The 23,427-nt window shown below is 38.7% G+C and overlaps 1 protein-coding gene across 2 annotated transcripts in view; it reads left to right on the forward strand.

The window, feature by feature from the left end:
* Positions 1-8,503: 8,503 nt before the first annotated feature.
* The window catches only part of LOC124154745, a 45,108-nt gene continuing 30,184 nt past the window's right edge, over positions 8,504-23,427 (forward strand). The window contains exon 1 of one of the 2 annotated variants that reach the window (XM_046528651.1): positions 8,504-8,890. The gene's annotated coding sequence lies outside the window, so the exon portion shown is untranslated. The remainder of the gene's footprint in view (positions 8,891-23,427) is intronic. The other variant, XM_046528650.1, reaches the window with a different exon arrangement.

The following is a 23,427-nucleotide window of genomic DNA, read 5'->3' on the forward strand; positions in this document are numbered from 1 at the left end:
AAACAAAGATATTATCTACAATTATTTATCGATTCGTGTATACTGACTCACATGAAGTGATGTAAAATTGTAGAAGCACGCAAACAAAATTATGAAGATTTTACTCTTTTTGGTGGGGAGCTAGATGCATGTATAGCCATATTTTATGCCCGTTGAATATCAGGTACAAATGATCTCTCTATTGCAAGTATTTGGTCAAACGACTGGGGAATACCATTATCTAAAATGAACGACTGGGAAAAGGTTTGTAAAAATTTTGCATTATCTAAGATTTGATGAGAAATCTAATCGATTCCAGCAGCTCAAAACTGTCAAATGTAGGATAGATTCATAAATAATTACATTCCTTGTTACAAACCTGGTCCATACATCACGGTTGTTGAACAAATTCTCCCCAGTAAAATCAGGTGTATTTTACTCAGTACATTCCATCTAAGCCGGACAAATACGGCCATGAATATTGGCTAGCTGTTAACAATGATAGCAAATATCTTGCAAATACCTTCCCTAATGATGGAAAAGATTATTCACTTCATGCAGATTGCCGTTTTATTAGTACTGAAACTAATGCAAACGTTTCTGAAAAAGGGTGAAATGTTACCGTAGATAATTACATTACCTCAGTCAATCTCGCCGAACAGCGAAAAAGCTAGGGTACTAGCATTATGGGAAAGGTAAATAATTCGAATAGAATTATCAAAAGAAATGAAATCACATTATTACCACAAGAACATATACTCAGCGATGGCCTATCCACTCGTTGTAAAATACTTCCGACTTAGCAGGTATCCATGGATAGTGTACAAGGAGACAACCTAAAACATTTCGCGCAAGACGCTTTTGAAAAAGCTCGATACAGAGTTGGCTGATACTCATATTAGATCTCGACAAAAGCGAAGCGTGTCCAATGCTGCATATTCTTCTGACGGGATTCTGCAAAAAAATATTTCCAGGCAATACCAAAGTGCAGAAAGAATCGCTCAGTTTGGAATTGTATGACCTGCCAAAAGTATTTCTGTGGGCAACTGTGGACAATGAACGACAATGCTTGAACTGTAAAGCACCTTAGCCAAATGCGTGGCTTATCAAATGCAGTTTTTTTGCTGTATTTAATTATCTTCCCAACTTCCATGTAGCCTAGGTAATATTTTTGATCATTCAAACATGATGATAAAATGTGTTGAAATGTCTATGTTTGCTGTTTTATCCAATTACTGTGTGAAAATCCTATTAAAACAACATAACATGTAGGAAAAAAGAATTTCAAAGCAATACCGTCGAAACTCGCATTTTAAAAAAATATGATTTTTTTGTTTAAATAACGTCTGAAATAATGCAATAATAAACAATAATGATAAACTAAAGCAATGTATGAATAAAAACATAGGTATACTGGAAAAATAAACAATTATAAGGTAGGAGTCAAAATGACTCCATTTGGTAGTTCTAGGAGGGGTGTCAAGTCCGGTATTCCTAGTGTTATACTGTTGGAAATCAACCCTATTGTTTGTTATTTTTTCACTCCTAACCGCCTATTTCTCGTCAATTCATTCTCGCGACGTGTGTGCGTTGCAAAACTGGCATATAGGTTGTGTATTTCACGTGTTTTATCTCGTGTAAAAACCGTTATTACCCGAGTAAAAACGGAATAAATCTGGCGTATCTGGTCTGTATAAATCTGATCTTATGTCCGCTAAAAACCGGATAATACACGTGTATGCGCAAGGAACCCAATTTAACGGGACCGTTTTAGTTTTTCCTTTCTCCACCAGGGTTAGGGCTTCTTGTTGATAACCGGAAAATGGCAGTGACCACGCAAACGGTGGCACTTCACTTGTACTAAACAGCTAAATAAGACACAGGCAGCATATTCGTTCAAAAAATTCGGCGTTGTTCGTGTCGAGCCACACCGCTGACCCGGCTTCATCTTTCCATTGGAATATCCTCGTGCTTCCCAAGTAATAAGTGTTTCCTGCCCTAGGGCAGGAATACACTATGGAAACACATATCCAACACATATGGAAAGAATAGGGCAAGAATACACTATGAACCTTGTCTTAAATTTCAGTGATGTGGAAGGTATAACTCAGAAGTTATAGTCGCTCTTTACAGTAAAATTCGTGGAAACTATTGTTGTGACTGATTTATTTGTCGTAGACTTCTGAAATTTGGATATAATATGCAAACTGACGCGCATGTATTACAGTCGGAATACCAGTATATGGCAGAAGTTATAGTTGCTCCTTTCCCTTGGAATTCCGTTTTCAGACAGTGAATGTATTCGACGTAGACTTCTGAAATTTTGATATAATTTGCAAAATGACGTGTATGTGTCACAATCTGATTATCAGTGATGTGAGAGGTATGTATATCTCAGAAGTTATAGTCGCTCCTTTTCCTTGGATGTGTAATTTATTTTATCGAATGTGTGATTGGCATGTAAATAGTCCATGTTATAGTTGAGTTAATCGTGTTAGTGATTGTTTTGTGTATTAGTGTGTCGTAATGGTCCAGTCTTTTTCCAACGATGTGAATTTTATTATATTAGTGGAATTAAGGACCTGGAAGATAGGGTCGAGCTAAAATATTTAGGACCCCTTAGGCCTATACTAAATATAAATCAACAAGAAAACGCCTTTAAAGCACGAAACGAATTTACAGTTTCGTTCGGAAAATTTTCAATAATTTGTACTACTATGCTGATTGGTTGTGTGAGTGCAAAGTTAAAGATTCTTTTTTTTTATATCCTTGATTGTTAATGGGAGAAGATCAGGCCGTGCATGGACGGTGGGTGGTGTCTCGGATTTAAAACATTTAAATGATAAGGTCAAAAAAATAAAATGAGTGAATAACAAATTAATGCTTGCATTGAGCATGCCGTATTAGGCAAAGTTGACACAAGAGTCCGATTAAATAGTGCGTACAGATTAAGAATTCAAATTAGGAAGTGTCTAAAAACCGTTACATATGTGGTAAATTAATGGATGCCTATAGTGTATTTGAGCTTTATTGATTCAAGTATACCGGGACTAGCCACTTTAGGTGATAACCTTCACGGGATTCACCCGCAATGCACGAATTGTGCGCAAAATCCACAGAGAAAAAATCATTGGCCTTAAACGGGATCCCGGTCGAGGTGAATGATTTTTTTCCTTGTGGATATTGCGCACAATTTTAGCTATAGTTTATCTCTTTGTATATTTTAATTAAGCTTTATTAGGGAAACTAGGTGTTTTTGTTACAAAAAAGGAATATATGGCATCACATATTTAACACCTAGATTGCCTTAAAAACTCACTAAACTACACAAAATATTCAAAAACTTTGACTCCCTGGTAGAGTATTAGATCCCCCCCCCCCCAGTATTTGACTAACGAGCGGCCACTGCCTAGCAGTAGGTGAAAAATTAGGGAATAACGGTGACATGTTAAACGAAGCAAAACTTAAATGCGCAAACGATTTACTATAATCAAATTTAGCTCATAATTAACTAAAAAGAATATTAAATTTCTTCAAAAATTCCGAATAATTAATTATTTTCCATTGCTCGGGGAAGTGACATTGAAATATTGCGCGCCGGGCGGCTGAACACTCGCGAACAATACTTGAAAGAAGAGTTGGGCGGCACGTTGGGGCAGGATTTTTCTTTTGACAATTAAAGCTGAAACTTTGTGTTACAATGTGGTGTAAAACGCTTTGCGTAGCAAAGTGAAAAACATAAATGTTTCCTATACACTATGCTAAAATACGTGAAAATTAATGTTTTATAAAAAGTTATCAATATGTTTAACTGAACAAAACTTTCACTGCAACGGAATATAAAAATGTTCAATTTTATCATGGAATGCTTGAAATTTAGTCTTTTTAAAACAAAACGCAGGTGCAGCAAAATACTTCTAAAGGCCAATTTTCTCAAAAAATGGGAAAAATTTGAAATCATTTTATGATAACTTGGCTGACGTATCCTGCTCTAAAAAATAAAATCAAATTCCTTTCTCTTCTTGATTACCAGCTGCTATGGCAGTTCCTACTCCTGTTTCTTCTCTAGTGCATTCTTCTACTCTTGTTACTGCTGGGGCTTATCTTATAATTCGCTGTAATGATTTAATTATAAATGGAGGATTCTCTTCTTAAGATTCTTAAGATTTAAGATTATTCTATAATTAGAAAACATGACATTTTTTCCAAAATTTAAAAGTGAAAAATATAATTTTTGGCCAGCTTGTTTCGATTTGAGCTCACCGTGAGCTCCCCCTCCCCTGCCGCCCCTGCCGGCGCCTTCGTTGCCAAGGGAACGAAGGGCGGCTGGATCGAGATGGCTGCGGCCTACACACCCCGGCACTTACAACAGCCACTAACAAACCATAGATTTCTTAATAGTCAAATGAGAATGTCTCCTAGCTTTATGATGTAAAGTGATGACGTCGCCAATCAATCACCAAACCAAAATACCTGCACAATGTCTGCCAGATTTTTTATGCCAATCATAATTGTCTTGTCGATGGTCGTGTCACAGTGATGGCAAAAGAGAAAGATCTTTCGCAATGCACCGACGTTTTCTAATGATCACTAGTACTACTCTATCATGGCTTGAAGTTGGTGAATTCAAGATCATGGAAATGTTGTGCCCATCTGTGACGTCACCATGGAGTCGCTTTGACTGAGTTGAGGTGCGTATTCTTTTGGATAGATTCAATCTTTTCCGAATAGCCTCCCTTCCTGCACGTTCCCCATGCTCACACTCCGAGAAAGACTCTCAGGAACTTCATCTGTTCCAATGCATTTTCAGCGACTACTCACTTCCCATTACAACAATGTGACCCACCAATAGCAGGAAATCGTATGAAATTGATTAGATGGAAATTTGGTGTCGAGAGCGGTTTCTTATAAAATTTTCATTGTTTTGGAGTTTAAACTGCTTCCACTATGGCATATTTACTTCTCAGTGGAAAGTAGCGAATGTTATTCCTATACATAAAACTGGCCCAAAAATGACGTCTCTAACTCGATTGACTCATCTCGATACTTCCCGTTCTTTCCTCGGTCTGTGAAAGGATCATCCTGAACCGATTTTACTACTTCACTTCTCCCTTTCTCTCCCCTGATCAGCACAGCTTCCTTCCGGGTCGCTCTTGTCTAACAAACCTATCAATATTTCAGCAACATGCCGTACAATCGATGGACGATAAGTCTCAACTAGACGCCATCTTTCTTGATTTTTCCAAAGCCTTTGACACCCTTAAACATAAACGTCTGCTGCATAAACTCGCCTCCCACTTTAATATCCATAGCACCTTCCTCAGTCTCTTGTCCAGTTTCCTCCGTGACAGATCCCAAAGAGTAATACTCGCTGGTATCTCATCTTCCTGGTCTTACGTTAGCTCCGGAGTGCCTCAAGGTGGCGTTCTTGGACCTTACCTCTTCAACCTATTTATTGATGACCTTGCCCCCACTGTCCGTTCTTCCCAAGTCAATACATTACTCTATGCTGATGACTGCAAACTACCTATTTAAAAAGATAAATAATCTCGCAGAATGTTATATGCTACAGGATGCCGTAAAAAAGACCACAGAGTGGTGCATTCTCTGGAGGCTGCAATTGAACTTTAAAGTGCACCACAATGACAATATCTGCGAAGAAAACTCCTATCCTTTTTGATTATGGAATTAACTCCTTGCCTCTTAATCGTGTGTCATCCATGAAAGATCTTGGAATTATTGTGAACCAAAAACTTCTGCTCTCTTAACACATTCATGTGATCAAATCTAAAGCCATGTCACTCTTAGGACTACTCTACCGGTTCACGGATATCTCCAGTACTAAGGCACTTCAATCCTACTTCTCAATCATAGTTCTTCCGGTGATCAACTATTGCTCCCCAATTTGGTGAATGTCAGCTCCCACTAATCTTGCCACCCTTAACAGTGTTACAACTTTTTTGCAAAAATTGTAAAATTTAGAAACCCAAATCTCCGCGAGTCAGCTACTAGTGCAGTTCATTCCTCTTTGTCCCTTCCTAGTATCTCCCTTCTCCGACTTTAATCAGACATCAAATTCATTTATAATACCCTTAACTCCCACTTCGACAGTCTTAAGATTGTTTCCTTCCTCAACATTAACAGTACCTTCCCGCCTCACCCGATCTACCTCTTTACTCCACATTCCTATACCCAGGCTATCTGTAATTGAGCGCTCACTTTTCCGTAGACTTTCTTTTCTATAATGAATTCTTTCCCCGGTGATATTGATCCGTTTGCTCCGGCACTTAAAAAGTTTATTCACCTGGCATCAACGTATTTATCGCATAAATTACTAGATAGCCGGATAAATGTTTGTTGTTTTCCTTTTTATGCTATTTAAATTTGTAATAAATAATAATTATTTGATATTTGTTGTTATAAGTGCACTTTAAATTGGCACTCTAGCTGTATGTGTGCCTCTTTATTAAAATTAAAATAAACCTTTTGCTTCAGATGTATCGATTTCGGTACATACCTCCAGAATCATTTTGCCTCATTAGCCAAGTAGGTTATTTCACTATTGCCCATTGTGACGTTTCCGGCACGTTCTTATCTGCCGACAGTAATAAGTTTTGACTCCGAGGAAGGAAAGTTAGAACTCCAGCTTCGAACGCAAAAAGTCAAAGCAAACCGCGTCGTTGATGATCGTCTACATCCTCTGTTTTTATTTCAGTATTTGGCTTCCCAAGGTAAGTTTATATGTTTCAAAAATTTATTTTGTACTCTCTTATTGGTTTACTAAAATGTAACATGTTAACATTTCAGATTATTTAAAATTGAAGGAAGAATAGGTGTGAGACGAATTCGTCCCTTTGAGCTCCCACGGAAAGATAGCAACGTAAGACAATGAATCGCGATGAAAATCTGATGTCTAATATTCCACAAATATACTTCACTTTGTCGTCGTGGTTATGTAATTGAGAGTAACGAATAGTTTTATGGCTAATTGTAAGTTCTAACATTTATACATGGCATTATTAGATGTTTTTTACTCTGCTGGCATTTCAAATAATGAATCCCGTAACTTTTTATGGGAAAAGGTTGAGGGATGTTGTTCAAAGTGTGATTGCGCCACCAATGTGTGAGGATACCAATGGCACTGCAATGCTGGTGAAACGAGCAATCGAGATTTGGAATCGGAGTCACCGACAGTGATTCAGGAGGTTTTTCAAGTGTGCAAAATTCGATGTACACATGTGTTTGAATAAGAATTCCAGCTGCTTCATTAAAATTCATAAAATTAACTTGGATTACTGTTATTCATACCGAACATCTACGGCAATTCTCCATATGCTTCCCAATTCATTTTTATATTTAGCTGAAATGATGACAGCACATAGTGCATCCATTTTTTATAAGTGTTTGATAATGATTTATAAATTTCTCCTAATTTACTTCACTTAACAACGTAATTTCATCACACACGTTATTATGGATACATTGTTGTTTGCTGTTTGGAAAAATAACTTTTTTCTCCTTGAATATATTCTTTTTATGCTACCACCTGATGTTTGATTGTAATGATTTCCACACGGCCCATTAAGTATGTTATGGAAGGTAAAGTTCGAGCAGGGATGGTCCAATGTTTTTCTAGCAAGACCGGATGTTTTAAATGAGCAGTTAATAAGAATTTATTTCCTTTTTATCAAACAAATGTATGGCGGATTGGCCTAACTGTGACGGGAATGCCCAACGTGCCGAGTTAGGAAGATGCCTAAATTTTAATCAGTTTTGAGAAAAATAAATAATAAAATGGGTGGGTATGCTTACTATGAACTCCCTTCATTGAAATTTGGAAGGAAAAAAAATTGTTGTCCAGAAAGGGTAAAAAATATCACGACAAGTTGGATGCCTAATGCGACGACCTTGGATGCCGAAAGCAAATTGCGGACATAGTGATGATGAAATGAAAATATTTAAAATTATACGTTACGATGTAGTTACCGTTGGCGACTAATGAGTGCTTAAGTGGTTTTTTATGGAAGAACTCGCTAATTATGTAGACTTTTAGTCATAGGTTAGACTTGAAGTTTACAAAGTGAAGCAAATACGGGTGGGCAATTACCTAATTGAAACAGCCAGCGAGGGATCGGGGATGCGGACCCCGCCCCGAAATATAAAAACACAATTATTTTCCTTCATGAAAGAAAACAAGATACTGAAAAGTCATGAATTTACAAAAGATTTCTTTCACAATTTAATTTTTTTCGAATATCGGAGTAAATCGTGAGGTGCTCAACAAGAAATGTTTCTCGAAAAATAAAATGGGTATTTTCACTACTATGCGTTTTGAGTACGCGAATATTTTGTACACAAATTATTCAGGCGAAGCGCCAGTTTTGATGGAAATGGGAGATGTATGACCCATTAATTAACGCACGCATTCAGATACTGCAGGCGACTGGGATGGCGTGACGTCACACCCACCCCCCTCCCTCCCTCCCCTCTCGCTCCCCAGCGCTGCCGTGGCCAACGTGCCAACCACCACGGGGCAGCCGTAGACGTCGGAGCAGCAGTCGGGGCACAATAATCGACCCACTGCTCCCTCCCTCAGACACTGCCAGACGTTGTTCGCCATCTGCTCGCTAGTTCCTCTTCTCGCTGCGTTCCTCCAAGAATTGTAATCCATCGACGCTCGGCTTTATTCTAGTGTTGTGTTCCGCCTCCTGTGTTAGCAAGTGTGTGTGCCTCGGTTTCGTCCATTGATTGGTTCTCGCGTAGTTATGACTGCTGATTGTGTTGTTGTCGTTGATGGGCGATCCTCATAGCGAGTGATGAATTCTATTCGCAATGTGACGTAGGCAGTGTGCTGTGGAGTGGTCTGGATTAGCAGCGACGCTTGATCAGGGACAGACAGCACCCAAGGCAAGTAAGCCATCCCTCCCGCTTGGCACACTTTCGTGCTGCCGCTTTCTTCGGCCCCTCCCCTTACCGTCGTCCTCTGCGCCTTGTTGCCGTAGCGACCACTTTCACCTTCGTCCTCAAAACCCCAGTGATGGAATCGCCGCCTGTCGAGGTCCGATCGCAATGCAACCAACAGCTGCGTGTTATCTCGCCCGAAGTGGAGCTTGCCGACGCCTGAGAATCAATCGAATGAAGGGTAGCTCGCCAATTTCCGACCGTTGGACTTGCTAAATGATTACTGAAGTCTAATGACCGCGTGCATTTCCTATTGTAAATGCAGCTTCACTGTTTGCCTATGGTTGATACAGCTAGTTTTGGTCGGAGCCATTATTTCTGCTCGTGGTATCAATACGTAATAAACGTTTTGCACTTGTTTTCCACGCTGCGTGACCTAAATTTCATCGAATTAGATGAAATTAACAACAGGATGAAACACTCGAGATTTTGGCTGTTAGTGCCTCGTAATCAACAACCAGCTTATAGACTCTGGGGCTCCTGTAAACATGTTCCTTCTGTGTGGGTTGTTGGGCTGCGAGAGCTTTCTACAAGTTCTGCAGTTTCCTGGGTTGCAGACGCGCAGTTGCTCTCTGGTACTGCGGGCGATGGTGCATCGACTGTTGTCAGCTTAAAAGGAAATTCAGGTGGCAGCACTTAAGTGGGTGTCATGGCCGAATAGCGGTACATATTCGTTAGTCGTACTTTTGTTTACATTTGGCGAATCATAGATGTCCTTTAAAAGTTTTTGTTGTAGTTTTGACGCCAAAAAGCCCATCTCAACGACATTGCGTCAGTGTAAAATGAAATTATTTATGTACAGTAACTTTCAAAAGTTTCAGGAATAAGTTCCTTGCTCCACTTTCGATTATCAGCGAATTTTGTTCCTCAAATATTTGCGTGGACATGCTCTATGTGAGTGTTAGAATTTATCCTCATTTGCGTTCAAAAGGGAAGCCGCTTAGTTATTGCAAATTTATCAATCTGGTTGGATTTTTGGGTTGTGCATTAACTTCGCACTTGTCCCGTTTTTCACTGTTGTTTTTGTAGTTTTCGAAGTACTATAAGATAAACAATGCAGGTAGTTGCAATGGCCTTGTGGGTGGCAGTAGCGGATCCAAGACGGGGACGGCGGGGCAAGGCTCCCAGCAGTTGTGGGGATCCAAAAAAATTCCATTCCATTTCACCTAGCGTAAATAAGATACCCAAAGAGGGGGCTGCTGGAAATATCCGCCTCTGGTCGATGGCATGTACTGCTGTCATAGTGGTGGTTGATGCATTTCGTCCACGTCACGAGATGCTATATTTATATAATTTTCAGTTCAGCAGAGTAATAACGTTACGTGTATGAAATTAAATTTGTGACTCTCTGCGCCGGTATTTAAGCTTTTAATACCACCAACACCGAGTTTTTAGCCATCATTGACCGCCGGGTTGCCTTTTGAAAATCCTTGAACTTCATGTAGCCGTGACTGATGTTGTCATTCCTACAAAGGATATCTACGCCTACTCTTGTTTCCAAACTTTCTTTTCAAAGGGTACGTTAACTTTCATATAAGCTGAATTTCGTATATACATTTCGTATTTTCAAAAGTATACCAAGCAATGAAAGCGAATTTGCGATTGTTTTGAAACCGGTAAATAATTACAAAACGAGGGATGAGATGAAAAAGCAACAGTTATTGTATCGTGGGAGGAGGAACCGAGCCATCAGTTTTCACTATGACATGGCACATTTAATTCACTAGGACATTGTAACTATCGACTATCATGGGAAGCGTTCTTAAAATTCGTAAAGTACCTACTCACTCACATTGACAACCGGGACGAGTACGCAATAAATTCACGCGCAAAAATCCAACATGCATCGATACTGAATGGGAGATATGGTGTAACTATAAATAATAGAAGTGTCTTCCCCTTTCGAACGCGCGTTTCATGTCGCTCGGACGAGATATTTGTGATGCTTAGCCAGTGACGAAAGAGGTGGGGGAACCAAATCTCCTTGAGAAGCGGAAAGGGCATCTAGAACTTAGTCCTAAAACCTTTGAAAGTGACTGCACATGATAGTATGGGAAAAAAGCGGTGGCGTGTTGGCATAGGGTGCCTCTAGCAAGATACACCGTGAACTTAATTTTTACGCCTGCACTATAACGCCTCACGTCGTATAGCTGTAATGCATTCATGGTTGATTATAAATAGATCGAATATAGGCCTCGTCCGCAAACATTTTTAGCACTTTTAAATTCACTAAGCCACGACTAAGAGTCTGAGTTTAATATGTTAAGTCGAATTTCATGGTGCATAACAAATAGGCTCCCAAACATCTCTGGGGATTTGGAATTTCCCCTTCCCCCGCGCAAAAGACGCGCGTGCCCGTCGTCAAGGAGACGCCAATCAAGTCAAAAGTCTTTCGTCCGACGCCCTTCACATTTTTCCGGTCAGGTGAAATGTGGCCCGTGTCAGCGTGGCCTGGGGGGGGGGAGGGGAGGGGCACCACTAGGCATGCGCGGTACTTAAAAAAGTACCCGTACTTTTGTGGTCATTATTAAAAAGCAATAAATGTACTGCCCCGGTAGTACCGTCGAAAAAAATACCGGTATTTTCATAATTGGTAAAATACGTAAATAAGTTGAAAATAAGCGTTCGCATTACCCTAATTATCTGGTATTTCGTAAAATTAAATTACTAGGCAGAGAGTAATAAGTGAAAAAGTCAATTTAAGGCATTTTTTACGAGACACATAAAAATGACATTGGAGGCTCGGTTATAGCGACGTAGTTGACGAAGTCAACGTCATACAAGCAATGTCGGTGCATTAGTTTTAAGTTTTGCTGTTTTCCTGGCGTTTTATGTATGACGTTCTCTCGGGAACTCCATCAGGTAAGTGCCTCCCTTATAGCCAGCGATTTTTATCAAACTTTTGCACCGTCATCGGAGCGTCTTCTAAAATTATCTTAATGAATACATTTTCTTATTCATAGACCTGACGTTTCAGTCTGACACAAACTTCAGCTGTATGAAAAGCACTCACTTAGTGCCCGAAAATACTCTAATTATTTGAATTTTTCACAGTTTCCGGCGATATCTGTGGAAATGCTTTATATCCATGAGAATATACTGAAATGGTAAACTTCCACACAATTTTATTTACTTCAGTACCGACCCGGTTTTGACACGTAATAATGACACCTTGAAAGTGACACTACGTGTCGAAACCGGGTCTGTACTAAAGTAAATAAAAGTGTGTGGAAGTTTACCATTTTAGTTTATTATCATTTGAATTTTTGTTCTATCTTCGTGAGTAAAAATATTTTTACACTCGCCTAGTGTAAATAAAAACTATTTTACGACTTTACGTTACTATACTCGGTGTTAGCCATGCCTAAAATACTGCGAATTGGAGAATTTATTAAATTGTTGCGGCTCCATTACATTGAATTCTTGCCTTCTTTATGTAAATTTACATTATCTATTTACATCATTTATGATAAAATATCTTTATATCAATAATGATAACGCTTGCCTCAAACTCATGGTTCTCTAAAAGTACCGTAAGATGATGAGAAAATAAGAAAGGTACTTCAGAAGATTACCCTATAGCTCATTGTCATGTATTGGGGAGTAGGGAGTAGCTTTTTGCGTTCATTATTGTATTTCATGAACGCGCCCCGATGTAACCTAACAGTGAATGTTGAACACGAAGCATGGTTATCATAGTTTTATGTTGACGTAATTTTCTGGCATACTAATGGTCAGGTCCATTCTTAATCGTCTGTCGTTGCCTATTAAAAATGACAGGCAGAATTTTTTTAAAGAAAATTCGGCGTATGGAAAATTCAGCTATTACGGGGGAGGCGACTGCCCCCACAGTTACCTTGGATCTGCCCATGACCAACCGGGGAAGACCCTTTTGAGCAACGAATAAAATTTAACCATTGGTAACGAAGGGGCGAGCAACGTGGTTCTTTTCTTCTGTCACCTTCAATGCTTTGGGACTATTAAAATGATGGATATAATCACAAAATATTCAGATTTCAAATGCCATATTGACATTTCGTTAGATTTGCCGGAAAATAGGACCTTTGAAATATTCCAGAAGGAAGCGAAAAATAACCAGTGTTCAGCAATAGGTATTTGAGAATCTCCATTAATGTCTATGATAATTCCATTTTTGCCCTTCCAAGACAGTTATTTCGTACATGCCCACGGAGGAGTTAGGTCATATCTTAATTAATTTGTACGCATCGTCAAGAATTTTGAATAACTGTGGCGTACAGACTTACTAAAAAATTATGGTATATATAAATATTATAATATTAAACGCCACAAGTGGGGAACATAAGAAAGGTTTTGTTACTTGCATGGATAAGAAATAAATAACAAAATGCGTTATATATAATTATGGTATTTCGGTGCAGAGCTATCACTTTAATGGCTTTACAAACTTTGTGAGTCCCACTCGCGAGGAAAATACAGGTTATGAAACATGATGTGAAATAATAAAGCAGTGGTAATACCAACCAGCCGTTATCAAAATTCTCCAATTCAATTAGGACTTGACTAAAAAGATTAATTCATTCTTACTTTATTATTCATTGACTTGAGTGTTGCATTCGATATACCTTGGGATCAAGTCGACACACATATCAATAGTGTCGTATCCTTCATCAAAGATAGCGAAAGGTATCGATGCGATTCATTACCCACCATTAGTGTATTCATAATAGGGAAATTGCATACTTTTTATAAACAGTATGCTGATATACTACAGTAAACACTTAGTACCGCAACATACTTTTTTCCGCTTAAAATTCAGTTTATACACTAGAAAATGACTCCCAAAAGTCGCCCGAGTTTCGCGGGCTAAAAAATACCGCCCCCACTAATCTTTGGCTGTGACGTACGAGTCCAAGATCCAAGCCCAGTAACTGCAGGTTTGGAAGAGCCACGCTGCGTTTAAAGGAGAACATGGGTGAAATAAGGAAAAATTACAAGTGGTGCATTGTTCATCTGTGCAATAACACCCCAGAAAAAATTTTCGTCTGCATTCCCACGGAGGAAATTAGATAAGAAAAGCCTGGATGCATGCCGTCTGTCGGGATGAGGGTTACGGAAAAATAAGAGTATAATAAACGGAATGATAAACCCGTGTGCTATGTGAGCTAAGATAACTTTAATATAAATAATATTTCCATATTTCATTGACTGAATAACTTGAAACTGAGATTTTTCGATAATTCGGCCGCCGTAATATAAAAACTCAACTTCACAACAAAAATCGAGATAGGTGTTTCTCGATGGTTACGATGGCCTCAAATTATTTATGGCACTTGTTCAATTTCAGTTACGGAAGGGCATAGAAAATTCCATGATGTTTAAAATCAAGGGAGGAAATATGAAAACATAGAGCAACGTTGATCCTCATGCATTCGAGTGCCAGCCAAGAAGACAGCGTTTTCTTCTACTGTCGGCGTCAAAATTATGTGCCGCTGTACTTTGCAAATTTATATCCTGGCATCGCTGCATGCTATAATAATGAACTATACGTCATTTTAAAGGAAATTTTATCCTAAATTCTGATTTATTTTATTACAAAAAAATTGAAAAATGTAGACACGGCCAGTGCAATAAATGACTCCGCGCGCAGAAAAATCAGCCGTTTTGTCAACTTCATGAACTTTGAAACTCAACCCAAGGAAAACTATTACGTCTACAGCATTCATCTTCCACATTAATTTACACTCATCAGTGCGGATTAATAAAATGGCTTTTGCAAAACCCATAATGGCTTTTGCAAAACCCATTGCCCATGGGTATTTTTAGAACTTATATTTTGTTATAAATTAATGAAAATATTTAAACATTATCTTGTCCCATAGTTTACCCCGAAAGATAAAGGAAGTTGTAGATAGAAAAAGAATGGAATCCAGAGGTGGTCACAAAAAATGAATCGCAGCATTCTTTGATTTTATTCTACGCCGGCTTGCTTTTCAGAGAAAATTGAGTCACGAGAGGAATGTTCCGCGGCCCTTGATTTGGAAACTGTGGAGATAGAGTAAGACGTGTGGATCAGCAATTTCCATTTAGTTGGTTGTCAGGATAAACCAAGGATCCATTTAAAGGTTGTCAGGCCTTCGTATAAAGATAGGACTGATGTGCAACGCAGGGGAAATGAGGTGTTTGAGGGAAAGTCAAACACAAAGTTGCCCAAAGAATGTGCAGTTCTATGTTCCTCTTTCCCCAGTTAAAACCAAATAGAAATTGGATTGGGATGATATTTTCACCACGGGTTCCAGTGATAGTGAGAGTGCAGGTGATCACGGTCATCGTCGAAAGTCATCCCTCTAGGATTTCCGATACGGAATTTTTAAGTGACAACCGATCGCAATGACGATGAGCTCGCCTTTAGAGAAGGTTTCGGATATATCGTGAGAAAAGCTCCCAAAATGTATTAAAGACTATGTTTGGAAAACATGCACATTTTAATGCTAATTTAGGAAGGATTTCATTTCAAAAGTAACTTATTAACACCTGAAGACGTTGTGTTTATTATATCGATCGAAGTGCGATTGACCGATTCTTTCTGCAGAATAGGAAGTGGCTTCGGGGTTTTTAGTCACAAGATGGTAGATTGTGTTGGAAGTTCGTCTATATTATCGCTACTAAATTGAAACATTAATAGTCTGGCTTCCTCAGAGCTTCCTGTCGCCCTCCAGGCAAGGTATTTTTAAGTTGAAAGTATCATCGACAGCTTCGAGGTGGAAATAAGTTCACCATAAGACTCTACCGGACTGCCAAAAGAATACACATTTCACATGAGTATACGCTTTCGCCAATATTATACGCAAGTCTCACTTTGTTATGAACTATAAAACATTACAGATGCACATCAGCTACCTTTCCATTTCTCGGCATCGACTTTCGGCGCCGACGAAGTCTACAGTTTCACTAAAATACCCTGTATACTAAAATATCATGATAGAATCAGTAACAGGAAGCTTGCTAGGATCAGCCTAAGAATAACCATATGCCTTCATCTTTACGCTATCTATGGCTTTCAATGGAGGAGAAATAGATCAAATAATAGCCCTGAAGTCACAATGAACAACTCCGATACGTCTGTTCTTCAATAAATGAATCATAACCACGCCGTCGCATGCATTCAAGTATGCAACCTATACTATGGCCGTGCCGCCGTGCCTCGTACTGAACTATGACGTCACTTTTCTACCAGCCAATCATCGGGCGTTTTCGCTTCTCACTTGCATTTGAAAATTCTCGTGAACTTTGATGCATTAAATATCGCAAACCACGTCATAAAATAATAAAAAAAAAACTTTCACCGAGGTATGCAAACATATATTTTTATATAATTTTGGGGCTATTGATTATATCTGAAATATATGCAAGTTCCCTATATACAAATTATTTGGTTTTAGAAGTCCCATATTAGACGAATGTTAATAGTCAATTTTATCCTCATTTGAAAAAGGCCAAATTGGCGCCCATGCGATGCCACTCCACGTGACGTCACAGGGGCCCAGATGCTTTACGAGTTTTTTTTAGATCGTCTGAGATTACCAATTAATCAATGCATACATGAGGCACAGAGCTCAGGGAAAAATCTCTTAATAATCACCTATTAAAACTGCCTAAGGTCGGAAAGTTTCCTTCCTTTGATAAGGTATTAATAATCCTTATTTAAGCCCAACGCTATCTGCTAGCAGGGTACTCTACGCAACCGCCATGCTCGGCAGCAAGCAGGCTGTATCGCAGCAGCGTTCATAGTCTCGCACCCAGGTGGCCTCACACAGCAGCTGCCAGACGTCACACGGGCTTTTCCCAGCACTCATACTTAACCGTCGCGTTTTCGCGCGCTTGAAATTTTTCACTTTTCATTTGATCGCGAAAAATAGATATCGTCACATAAAAATCTAAAAGCGTGAAATATTTACTCCAGGAGTAATAATCTTTCGATTTAGGCCGTAAAAAAAAAATAGGAAACCACCCTATTCTAAATTTTGAACTTTTTACAATTAGCTATTTAGCTTCAACTATCGTAAAATTACTGTGCAAGTTATATATAGTTCGATTTATTATTATTTATAATTGATCCTTCAAAGTGGGATAGAATATTACAATCCTAGTCGTGAAATCAAATCCTCACGAATATATACCTACAGAATACCGTTAACTATTCCGTTTTTGGTAATATTTCTGTTCAATAAAAATATCTTCGCTCGAAATTTTATCAACACTCACTTGTTTTTGATGTTAGTCTTAGACATAGAGGAACCTCTAAGGTCTTAGACCATATAAGCAACTTATAAGTAGCTTAAATGGCCTAAGTTGTTAGTGGATTAATAAAAGATTTTTGTCCCACGTTATATTAATTTAATGTCCAAATTTCAAAACTATTTTATTATGTTCGTATTACAGACCACCTAACTCAGATATAACGTCCATGTTGGATTTTCAAAATCAAATAAACAGCGTAACATTCAAGTATCCTGAAAGAAACTTGATTATAGGTGGAGATTTCAACGTACCTTCTATAGATTGGGAGACTTATAGCTTCATTTCTGGTGGGAGGGATAAAGTGATCTGCGTGGCTTTATTACACACTTTTACATCTAATTCATTATTTCAAATAGCATCCGCACCAAACAGAGGAGAAAGTATTCTTGATTTATTAGCGACAAATATACCACATCAGGTAATAAACGTTGGCACTGTCGAAGGAATAAGTGATCATAGGGTAGTAACTGCAAAGTTTTCTCTAAATACCGCTGTAAACTTTAAAAAAGAGCGTAAAGTTTTCATTTATAAAAGAGCTGATTTTGATGGGTTTAAGAGTCATCTGAAACATGCTCTCCCCGAGTTTCAAGAATAAGTATTAAAGTTAGAGAATACTTGGAAAGCCTTTCTTTCACTCGTAACTTCGGGAATAAATAGCTATATCCCTAGTAAAATAGTAAAAGAAGGCAGCGAACCGAGATGGTACGACGCGGAAGTGAGAAAATCATTGAGGCGACAGAGAGCGTGTCATGCTAAAATGAAAAAAGTCAGCACGGATTTATCCCCTAATGAACGCGAGCTAATAATTAAAAAATATAGGATGACTAAAGCCGCCACGAAGGAAGCGTTCAGGAATTCATTCACGAATTATAAAGGAAAAACACTAGTAGAGCAGTTACAGGATAACCCAAAAGCATTTTAGTCATATGTTAGGGAAGTTCAAGGTAAACGATCTACCGTATGTTCGCTGAGAAACGACAATGGAGATGTGTTGACAAGCAGTTACGATAAAGCCAATTTATAAATTCCTACTTCAAGAGCTTGTTCACCGAGCCTTCCGAGAACTCACCCGAGACCGATGACAATCCCTGTATACATAAGATGCCAGCTATTGACATTAGTACGCTCGGAATAGAAAATATATTGAAATCGCTCAGTCCAAATAAATTACCTGGTCCAGACGAAATCCCTTCTCGCGTATATAGAGAGAAGTAGCCTCAGAAATTGCCCCCTACTTGCAGTTAATATTCAGTAAATCCATCAAGCAACACGAAGTACCTAACGACTGGAAAATCGCTAATGTAAAGCCAATATTTAAAAGTAGAGACAAGGAACAGTATCTAATTACAGGCCGATATCTTTAACGTCCATCTCTTGCAAAGTCCTTGAACTCATCGTAGTCAGCTCTGTAATGAAACACCTAGACGCGCAAAACTTATTAATGGGAACTCAACATGGATTCAGGAAAAGCAGATCGTGCGAAACTCAGTTAGCGCTTTTCGCCCACGATATTTTAGTCTCCGGGGAAGACAACATTCCAGTAGACGCGATTTTTCTTGATTTCAAAAAGGCATTTGATAAAGTACCCCACGGAAAGTTAATAGTAAAACTGAAATCTTACGGTCTGGACCAGTGGCGGCTCGTGAGTCAAATGCAAGGGGGGGCGCACTCCACCGGGGGGTCATAAGTTTTTAATATTTCGTGTATTTTATTAAGTTTTACGGCAATCTAGGAATTAAATTTTGTGATGCCATATGTTCCGTTTTTTTCAACAAAAATACCTAGTTTTCCTAATAAAGCTTGATTAATAAATACCAAATGCCATAGACTCTCGGTCATACGGATCGGCTCATTCCGGACTCTCAATTATACTGATCAATGATCTTGAAGAATAAAAATATATTTGCTGCGATATTTTGCAAATACAAACGAAAATACGTAACTTTAGGTTTTATCGCATACATTCTTCGTGCGGATATGCCCGCAATACACTTCTGTTGTTCGTTTTGCAATCATAATACGTTATTTGTCAAATCTATACAACATTTGCAATGATTTAGGTAGCAATGACACTTGTAACACCTGAGGAGGGAGGGGAGTGTCACTGACTTCCACTAGGCAACAAACACCACTAGAATGCACGCGCTTTCCTATTGCAGATGTAAATTTTGATGGCGGTGTTCGCGATGATTCTTGAATACAGTATGATTTAAAATCAATAATTAAACATTTCTCACACATTTTTAACAAAATCTGAAATACTCACAGGCCTTTAGTTGTATTGCAGAAGTCCATCCTTCTTTCCTTTTGTCCAGCAAAGTGATCAATTACACGTTCGTTGAAATGAGCGCCGGACAACAATTTCTTTTCGATTGAACACATGGCAAGGGCACTAGTCTATAAATAAACAAGGGACGACACAAAATAGGCCGACGAAAAATACCACCAAAAAGAACAAGGTGCCTGGACACAGAATTGGGACAATTTTTCCCTATATTTCCCTAAAAGAAAACGAGCACTGTTGATCAATTCAAAATTGTCTTCTTGAATGTACACACAGCACTAAGAAACTTCTTAATCGGCATTTACGCACAGTTAAATCCTCGAAAATGATGTCTGAACTCATTTCACTCCGTTCTTTTCGAGAGTCTTGCCGTTACTATAAGGACGACTCAAGGGAGATAGAAGTCGTGGTCCACTAATGCTGATTCAGCTGAGGGACGAATTTAAGGTCAGCAAAGGCATTCAAGCAAACAAAGGACGTCATGAACCATCTCCTTGAGTCTAAGATTCATAAGTGGTAAACACACGAGACGCCAACGGGTCGCATTTGGAATAACCATGACTTCGAAATCATTGCCATGATATAATAATATATAAATTCTAGATCGTAAAAGAAGACGACTGTGAGCCACAGATGGGAGCTGTAAGGATCTCCGCACTGATGTGAACTCTTCGAAGCCACTTAAATCAGACCCAAGTGGACATTTTCCGTCAGACAGCTACCGCTCTGCCGCTGATGAATTAGGTGAACATGAACTAATACAACAAGGACGGCTAGAAAAATGATGAACCTACACACAAAAGGTGCATTGTACGCGGCACTTCTTGACATTCATTGGATGACTCTATTTAAAGTCACGTTTTACGGTTTGAATCATGTTTAATCATTCACCCTATCACGCTCGCACCTATTTCTTAAATTATAAATCAGTGGGGAATGTTAACTGATTTTTCCTAATACTGCAGGTCTTTTGATAAATTTATCTGAAAAATAGGTACCGCATTTCTAATCATCGGGAAGATATTAATGCATTGTTAAGGCCTAAATATTATAATATTAGTTTCCCCAAGGTTCTTGAAATTCGTAATGTGGCAAATAATCGAGAATAGTTTTTCTTCGTCAATACGGCCTTTAACTGGTTGGATTTTATGTGTTCCGGAATTCAAACACCAAAAAACGCAATCATAATGGGATAATTTATTTACTGTAGCAATACCTACCAGCAATTAAAAATTAAAATCGTATAACTACACCCAGTACAGTGACCGTTCTGATTCCGTAGGTCCCTTTTCAGTGGCAGCACCAAGAAGACGCCAGATTATACGCCCGCCGGCCTGCGCAGCGATGTTAACTCACTCGTCGCTCTGCGCAATCTCGGACGACGTCCCAAGGCTTCCGTAAGGCAGCATGTTAGACGCGTCATAGCACCAGCAGCCCCCACCACTACTACTCTCCATATAACTGCATGGGGATGGATTGGGACGTTCTGGCCAGCGCCCCACGGCTACAAATACGAACTTTTCGCGCTATTTCTTTTCGTGTTTTTCCAACACTTTCGATGCATGGGACTGAAAAACACTTTCATTAATCAATGTATAATTATAAATTAATGGATAATTATTATTTTTACTTTTTCAAATATTTGGGAGGGGCGGCGTCCGAGAGTCCTTATGGGCAAACCGCCACTGGTCTGGACGAAGATGTCATTTCCTGGATAAGAGAATTTTTGAGCGACCGCGTCCAAAGAGTAGTATTAGACGGTGCATCTCTAATGAGGTAAGAGTCACTTCTAGCGTCCTTCAGGGTAAATAGGCCCACTCCTATTCCTTCTTTATATAAACGACATTGGCGAAGTAGTACGCAGTAAAGTATGATTATTTGCAGACGACGCTGTAGTTTACAGAGAAATCCGTTCCAGCAAATATATAGATGAACTAACGAATGACCTTGCTACTATCCAAGCTTGGTGCGATGCTTGGCAGTTAGAATTAAATTTGGAAAAATGCGTCGTAATGAATTTCTGGAAGAAGAATAACTCCCTACAGCGTAACTATATCATTCGGGGCACGCAGTTAAAGGCAGTTGAATCCGTGAAATATCTAGGGGTTAGACTCAATAATGATCTATCGTAGAATAAACATATTCGAGAAATAACCGGTCAAGCTAATCGTAAAATGGGTTTTGTTAAAAGAATATTAGGAAAGTGCGACGACAAAGTGAGAGAAATTAGCTACTTTTCCCTCGTTAGACCACATCTGGAATACGCTGCCAGTGTTTGGGACCCTCATGAAAATGGCTTAATAACAGAGTTAGAACGCGTGCAAAGAAGAGCTGCCAGGTATGTGAAAGGTCGTTACGATAGTCTTGTTAGTGTAACTGACCTCTTAGATAAACTCGGATGGGAATCTCTGTCGGACCGTAGATTGAAAAATAGACTAAACCGTTTAGATAAATTCAAGAGCAGTGTCTTTTCTGACGAAGTTAACCATATCTTACGGACGCCAACATACTACGGAAGATCAGATCATATGAATAAAATAAGAGAGATAGATTGTAGAGCAGAAGGTTCAGAATGTCATTTTTTCCACGATCAATAAGAGATTATAACGGCTGCAATAGAACTCGTAAATAGATTGCATGACTTGTAGTATAGCCTACTTACATATGTAAAAATTAATGCATGTTTCTTAATTCAATTATTATTTCTAACAGCATATCTTCTTATTCTTCTTCTATCTTCTTCTTCTATATATATAAAAGAAAGTCGAAAATCATGTTAGTTAGAACACTTATAACTCGAGAACGGCTGCACCGATTTTAGTGACATTAGGCTCTTTGGATTCGTCTCAGCCCCGGATAACATATAGGACATTAAAAGATAGGAAAATTTCACACAAAAAATACAACTTTATCTTTGAGATATGTTTGTAGGAGTTGATTGTTAAGACGGTCAAAAAAATGAGTTTTTTTTCGTTTTTACTAATATATTGACTTATCTTTTTAACAATATTAAAAAAATTTTAATATTCAAACATATTAAGAATATTAAAGTAATATCAAAATAGTATTAAAATAATTGAATTAGAGGTAAGCTCAGCTCGAATTGAGTTGCCAACAAACACATAACTACCGTGTGTGTAAACAAATATCCAAGCAATTGTTGATTAATAGTAATGTCCGTGTACTCTGCATGAATTCAAATCTTTTAACTTTGTAATAAACGAACACGAAGTCACCAACTATCTATCTGAATATATAAAGTCCTTGGAAGCACCTGGCTTACCACGGCACGATTTACAGCTAAAGGTAGGCTTTGTGTTCATGATCTTTCGAAACCTAAACCAACCAAAACTATCCAACGGAACGTGTTTGGTTATTAAAAAACTGATAATGAAAGTGATACTCAAAGTAAAATTCAAAGATGAGGAAGTTCTCAAATCAAAGATTCCATGATCCCAACTTAAATGCCCTTTTGAGCTTAAACGTATTCAATTTCCAATTCGTGTTGCATTCGTGATAACAATTAACAAATCGCATGGTCAGTCTTTCAGTTTTGTGATGTTTGGTCTCATGTGTCAGTGAAAACCCATGATTTTCTCATGGTAAATAATATGTGGTATTTTTACGAGTCGGTAAACCATCCGCTGTATTTCTTCCTTCGCTTCAAGGGCGCAGCTAGGAATTAAGGATAGGCGCCGCTAATACTGGCGGGTCTGTACGGTATAGAAAACTCGCCAAGGTAAGCGAGAGGTGTGGGGTCCCTCCCAAGACATTTTTTAGGATGCCAGGTTCAAAATGGTAGGTTTTGCGGCTGTGTGAACAGTTAAATATTTTGTGACTCATCCGTCCCCGTAATATAAATAACCAAATGTTTTATAAAAAGATTCTCTGAGCTTTTGGGGGGGTTTTAACCCCCAAAAACC

The sequence above is a fragment of the Ischnura elegans genome, chromosome 2, assembly GCF_921293095.1.
Source record: "Ischnura elegans chromosome 2, ioIscEleg1.1, whole genome shotgun sequence".
Lineage (NCBI taxonomy): Eukaryota > Metazoa > Arthropoda > Insecta > Odonata > Coenagrionidae > Ischnura > Ischnura elegans.